This window comes from Hakea prostrata, chromosome 7 (assembly GCF_041222555.1).
Source record: "Hakea prostrata isolate BN-2017 chromosome 7, UWA_Hpros_2, whole genome shotgun sequence".
NCBI lineage: Eukaryota > Viridiplantae > Streptophyta > Magnoliopsida > Proteales > Proteaceae > Hakea > Hakea prostrata.
Genome location: NC_142606.1, coordinates 70,924,607 through 70,932,281, shown reverse-complemented (window position 1 = coordinate 70,932,281; position 7,675 = coordinate 70,924,607).

The following is a 7,675-nucleotide window of genomic DNA, read 5'->3' as shown; positions in this document are numbered from 1 at the left end:
AGTGAGTATGATACTATGCTCCTAATTCTATCATGAAGTCTCTATGGTAGACACGCATTAAGTTAGACACCAATCTCCTTTGGGCGGTCTCATCACTCTTCCTTCACGGCACTAAAGCACGTCTGTTGAGTTCTCTGCAGCTGTTGGGTCAAGTTGTATCAATCTGTGGCTGGGGATATAGGTCATCACTCTCTCACATCACCATTGGCATGAGAACTGACAAGTTTCAAGAACAACTCTAGGCCCAATGCATAGTCATACGATGTAACAACCCCCGTATTTCTAACCCAAGATCCGTATTGCAGGTTCAAGAACCCAAAGGTCTAGTCGGGTTAATTTGTGGAGTGTCCGGATAGAAGTCCATGATCCATACCCTGAACCCATAGATCTGGATTCTCTTGATGATGAACCTGCCTTGCTTGAAAGTTAGATCTCTAAAAGGCAAGTGGTGTTTGGAGATGTCCAGATTGAAGATAAGACCTCCCCCATGTGTTAATTAGGGTTAGGTTGTGTTTGAGTTTCAACCCCTTGAGCAAAGCACCTTTGTATAACAATATGTCTCTATACCACTACATGATAATTGTGGGACTGTTGGACGATCACGAGTTCCATTCTAACATATGTCTCTATACCACTGCATGATAACTGTGGGACTATTTGATGTACACAAAACTATCATCCATCGTTATCACAGAGTCACTCGGCTTCAACACCCCTACCAAAAGGTTAGTAGCACTCCCAAGATTCTTAACCAATGCATCTAGGCACACACACCAACTATAAAAAGCACTGGGACATCAAAGAGGACAGTGTCCCATACCACAACCCTTGATAACCCGAACCACGTACCAAGACAAGTAATCCCCATTTCACAATCACATACATCCACATGCATCAATCAAGCGAAATAACCAATCATATAGTCACATTTAATTCACATTTAATCAATTAATCAGAAATATAATAAGACAAGCAAGATTATTGAAATTGTATAAGGTAATGGCAATCAACATGCAATACTACAAAAATCACAGTCTAAATACACAATGCAATTACATAATATGTGAGATGTTATCCTCACATGTTAATCGAGAATTCATGCATAAAGTCCCACAATTTCACAAAATTAACGAATGCCTAAGACTCAATTAACCTAGAAAATAAACATGCTAAATAAGATTCATATCGGGATTCAATTTGAACACAAATCAAATGTGGATTAAACGGGTATCAATTTTAGTCCAACAAGGCGGGTCAACTCAGCCCCAATTGACCCAATTAACTCGACAGGTAGCTGACCCAATCAATTGGGTCGAAAGTGCTCGGTTTTGCACTAGATTCGACATAGGCATGCACAACGGCTGCTCCAATCTTTCTACAAAGTTGGAAGATTGTTTCCCTCAACCCCCTCCAATTTCATGTTTAAATATAATTACCAATCAAAAACACCATGAAATTGGGCCAGAAATAGGTGAGTTTGAAGCAGACTTACCTCTATACGCAATTAAGCCTCCAAATTGAGATGCGGCACCGTTGATTTGCTCTAACTCTTCTTCCCAAAGCTTCTTCCTCTCTTCTCTCTCCTATCCTACGAGTTCTCTCTTCAAAAACAAACCCAAATTCATTTGTGAGTGAGTTTGGAGAGTTATAAGGCAATTAAAGAGGTAAAAGGACCATTTTGCCCTTTTCTGGGTAGGGATAGGTCAAATGGGTAGGTCGACCGCCCCTATCCAATCGGTCCCATAACTTTCTCATGCTAAAGCCAATCGTGACCAAGTTTGGAGGGTAGGTACTTTGCACAATTACCTACTCAATGGTATACTTTACCCGAGATTTGAAGTCCTTTTGCATAGCTTTATGGGCATGCCAAAATCTCACTTAAATGCCTTCAGGAGTAATTTTCTCTCTCGCGGTGAAGTCCAATGAGGTGGTCGGGTTTTCATCTCGATCATCCAAGTCCATGGGTTCAATTTCCTAACCTTCAGGCTCAACTCGGATGGTCCAAAGTTGACCTCTTCTTGAACTCCGGGTACACAGACCTGATACATCAAGTTATCGGGTTAGAATTTTAGGGGATCTCACACTTTAGCTAAGAATTAGACTTGGAAGCTTGTAGATAGACCCAAATGTAAAAAAATCATAGGATGTAAGTGGGTTTATCAGCTTAAGTGGGTTTAAGGCTAGGTTAGTAACTAAAGGTTATTCCAAAACTTAAGGTGTTGATTATAATGAGGTGTTTTCACTTGTGGTTAGGCACACTTCTATTCAAGCTATCTTGTCTCTTGTTGCTATAGTTGATCTTGAGTTGGAACCAAGGTGCGAAGTTTCGGCAAGAATCGCCGGTTCGCTGGTTGCCGAAACCAACGAAATGGCGAAATCTCACCGAGATTTTGCCAAAAATATGTAAATTTCATTTATGGATGTGTCAGGGCTTACATGTGTGGCTTTAAATGTGAAACTATGAGTGTTATTATGTAACACATAATTTATAAAAAATAATAATAATAATAAAAATTAAAAAAAAAAATTTTTACACTACTTACTGAGTGGTGTGTCAATGGCATTAAATGCCTTAACTCTTAACTCATATTTTATAAAAGGAAAAAAACAAAATATCATCAAATATTGTGTGTGGCTACAAAACATGCAACGGTCAAAGTGTCAAATCACTTTTTAACTTTTACAAAAAAAAAAAAAAAAAAAAGATCGTTTTTTAATGGTGATGGAACTCATGGACAACTGCTAAAGTGATTGCCTTCTTCGCTTCTTCTTCAGTTCCTCTTTTGTTAACGTGGATTTTGCCGGCAATATTTCAACCATGAAACTAAAGAAGACTTTATTCATAATCTCATATTAACGTTCTTAGTTACCGCAATCTCTGATGGATCCAAAATCTCTCTTAAAACCTCTCCAAAACCCGATCTTCTTGATTCATGTCTTGTGTGAAGGCCATGACAATATAGAAGAAGCAATCTCTCACAACATTTGTGTTGGTTTTAGTCTCACTGGTTGTCTTCTTTCTTCCTCAAGTCCAGTCAAGGTAAAACATATCGCAAGTGTTCATGCGACTCCGACGCTGGAAAATGGAATATTTCGCCGAAATCTGGAGTATTTCACCAAAGTTTGAAGATTTCGCCGAGAAAATCGACGATTTTTGGGCAAATTATTGTATTATCATTTTCAGTCACTTTTTTATTTCCGCCCACTATCTAACTTGGTGAGTTTCGCTAAAATTTTAGCAAAATTTGCCGATATGTTTTACCGTGGTTGGAACAAATGGATGTCAAGACAGCCTTCTTGAATAGTAAACTTGAGGAGCAAATTTTCATGATTCAACCTGAGGGTTTTGTGAGAAAAGGAGATGAAGGTAAGGTTTGTTTGTTGTTGAGATCATTATAATGTACAAAAAATTGATGTTTTTTATGCTTAAGAATAAATTCAAAAGAAGCTACTATGATCATTGTGTGTATTATTTATTTTCATTTATCTCTTGTTATATGTTGATCATATGCTTATTGCTTGCAAAGATAAATTTTAAATTTGTAAGTTGAAGAATATTCTTAAATTAGAGTTTGAAATGAAGGATTTAGAGGTTGCAAGAAATATTCTTGATGTTGACAAATTTAGAAATAGATCTAATGGTTTTCTTACTTTGTCTCAAGTTGGTTATTTGCATAAATTGAATGCAAACTTTAGAAGTGTTAATTGTAGAGTTGTTGATACTCCTTGGGTGCACATTTTAAGTTAAAATCATGTTTTAATGCTATTGTGACCAAAATGTGCTATCGACCCTGTGCATGTTCTCTTATGTATTCAATGGTCTGTTCTAAACCTAATTTAGCCAATGTTGTTGGGCTGGTAGGTAGGTTTATGAGTCATCCTCATGATATTCACTGGACTATTGTTTTGTAGATTTTGAGATACTTGTAAAATTCAGTTAGTTTTTTTTTTTTTGTAAGAAAAATTCAGTTATTTACAAATTGCTATATAATAATGCTTGTGGTGATAAGCTGAATATTGTTGGATATTGTGACTCTGATTTTGTTGTTGATCTTAAAAAGAGAGATCTTTATCTAGTTATATGTTTACCATTGGGGGTAACATGGTTAGTTGGAAGTTTTCTCTTCAGCATATGGTTGCTCTTTTTACCACTGAGGCTAAATATATTGCTTTGTGTGAGGCTATTAAGGAAGCTCTTTGGCTTAAGGGTATCCTTGGAGAACTTGGCTTTGGTGATATATGTTTTTCTATATATTGTGATTCTCAAAATGTTATTTGTCTCTCTAAGAATGGCATGTTTCATGAATGTACTGAACATGTGGATGTGAGGTTGCACTTTATTAGAGATATTATCTCCAGAGGTTTAGTCAAGCTTCTTAAGATTGATACATCTATCAATCCTACTGATGTTTTGACTAAGATTGTACATGTTAACAAGTTCAAAACTACTTTGTACATGTTGAAGGTGCTTGTCGTTTAAGGTTCTCATTTTGTTTTCTGTTTTTGATGAGTTCTTTGTGATTCCGGTAATTATGCACAACCAAAATCAATGTTAAGGTGGAGGATGTTGGAATATCTCTCTAAACAGAGGCATATTTGTCATTCTCTTTTAGGTGGTTTACTTGCATTTTTTATGTCATTATAAGGGCATTTCTATCCTTTCTTATGCTATATATATATACCCCATTTTGGGTTTAGGGTTTCATTTGATTGTGTTATACATTGGGTTCTCTCTCGCTCTCTAAGGTGAGATTCTCCTTTGTGTCTCTTGCTCTATGGTGTGAGGCTTGTAGTTGGTTCCCTTAGCAATTTGAAGGCTAGCTTGTCTTCGGTTGAGCTTCGTGGTGCTTGTGGATGTGTCGGTGTTGTGTGTTTCCAGATTAAGTTGTTATATGGTGTTTGGTGTTGTGATGCCATGAGTTCTTAGTTGATCTCTTGAGTATTCATTCCCTAAGATGTTATATTTGTTATTAGATAGTTCCTTTGTACCTAACTTTACATTGATTTAGTTGTATATATTATCTTGAGTCATCTAAATTCATCCTTAGATGCAAATCATTTGACCGAACCAGGTAAATTATTGTCTCTTGTCTTTGTTTTTGTATTCGTTCCACTGGGCATATTGGGGTTTATCCCCAACTTCTGTACCTAAAATGTACGAAGATGATGACTTTTCTCGAAAATGACATGCTATTAAAATTACAAATTATTTTTGAAACCTTTATGGTAGGAAAAAGACAAATGGCAATCTTAAGAAAATATTCTATAGATGAAGCTATAAAGGTGTCATTTCCTTGAAAGCAAAAGATTATTCTATATCTTCCACTAGATGGAATTTACTTTATCTAAAATCGAAGGAAACATTATGTGGGATGTGAATAGGAAAAGAAATAGTTGCTATTAAGACCACTTCTTGTTCAATTTCGGATTGATTTTATGAAATAGTCAATCAAAAGAATTATTCTTATTAAACAATTAAGATCAATTTGGTTGTATCAAATATCAATACGAAATATTCTAAATAAAGGAAAATCTATTTAATACGTTAATTTTATAAATTAAGTTCTCCATCTTTGGTAGGTGGCGTGATAAATTAGTAGTGACATTGTGACTAACATGATAGTGATGGCGATAGAAAATAGTTCGATGACATTGAATTAGTATCCAGAATGAAGTCTAACATTTCAACGCTTAGATAGGAATGCATGTCTCGATGCACCTATTGGATGATTAGATTTCGATCAATTTTGAGGAAAACCATGTAATATGAATTGAGCACCTTCCCAATGGATAAAATTTTAACTAACTTCATAGACGACCACATAAAAATATAAAATAGACCAAGAGAATATTATTCTTTTGTGAATTTGGTCGTACATGAACCAATGCAAATTCTTAATTAAGTAATTGAAAAAAAATTGTTATCAATTTTTTTTTTGGGTAGACAGAAATTTTTTGGAATTTGGACCAAATGGGATAAATTATGCACGTGCAAGCAAATGAGAAGGAGGAGTTGGGTTTCAAGATTTCAAAGACTTTAATGTAGCTCTTCTAGGCTAGGTAGACAAAGTTGGCGGTTGATTCATAGAGACCAATTTCTAGTCGCGTAGCTTCATAATAATTCTGTAAAGCTTTGTATAATTTCCTTCGGATTGAGCTAACATCCGTTACGGTCATTTATTCTATTCAAAGAATTCCCGCTACAGAACCGTACGTGAAATTTTCATCTCATACAACTCCTCCCTTCTGTGCATAATGATAATAATCCATGAAATAAAAAAATAAAAAAAGGATTGAAATATTTTCATTATGAATTGACAGGGACTAGTGTTTCATTATGAAATATTTAAAAACACTTCTTAAGGGCCTCTTTGATTACATGAATCCAAAATATTGAAATTTGTGGATTCACAAACGGGAGATTTATACCCGTTCAGTTGTGTGAATCCCTAGATTCATGAAATCTAGAAATTCACCTTTTTACACTAAAAAGGTAAATTTGTAGATTTATGGGTAATGGGGTGAAATCCAGAGACTTCACCCCTACTATAAAAGCGCTAAACATTTGAATCATGACTCTAGATAATTTTTTCAGGATGAATCTATAGATTTCATTCCAAAGATTCAAGCTAATCAAACAATTAGTTATATGAAGCATGACTTCATAAATTTGAAATCTCTAGATTTTTGAAATCTCCAGACTAAAGTAACCAAACATGCCCGGCGTTGATCTGAACCAAAATTTGAAATCTCGGATTCAGATAGAGAATATCCCGTTTGGTTGTAAAATCTCTAGATTCGAATCGATCCCTTCCACGTCGGTTTGGGGGGTGCCGGTTTCAAAAGCTATCTTTGTCTTCACAAAATCCGTTGTCTGTTTGGTGTCCACATTTCTTCCCCACTTTTTTTTGCTCCGTTGATCTATGTTGTCTCGTTTGCGCCACGGCCCTAAAAGGTTTTTAAAACTAGGGACTTGAGAGTGGGGAATTGAAGAGCGGACTATCCCGCCCCAACTTCTTCCAGGTTGAAAATGTCAAAAGTGTGGTGGCTACATCCACAGTCCACCCAAATTTCTTGTTTCCTCACCCCCTTGTGGTCTGAACCGGTTTTGTCCCTCTTCTTTTGAATAAATAAAAATCTCCCCCACCCAAAAATAAATAAATAAATTCAAACCCTAGTTGTACTTGTACCACTATACATTGATTGAAGAGCCAAGGTAGTAAACCTCTTAAACAAATAAGAATTCATTCCTAAAAGGTCCTAAAGCAGCATTTGGTATCTTGTGTAGAATACCAATTAGGGCATTTATGTATCTTCCACAATGTTATGGTCCTCTAACCACGAAAGAAAGAGAAAAACATGGAAATAGTGATGAAATGTGAAATAGTGGGCGGGAGGGAAGAATATAATGTCTTGGAATTTCCTTACTTCCAGTCCTTTTCTTTGAATAATTTCTTTTGGAATGCAGCACTGTCTCTTATTCGTGGAAATTTGCGGTCCAAAAACAGCAGAGACCATGGATCAGCTGAGACCACATATTCGGAACATTGCCAGAATGACTCGATCAAATGCGTCACCTGTACATTGCTGGATCAAAGGGGATGAGCATGAGGATCTTATTTTTGGTAACGATCAAAGGCGAAACTGGATAATCGATAGACCTGATCAAAATGTT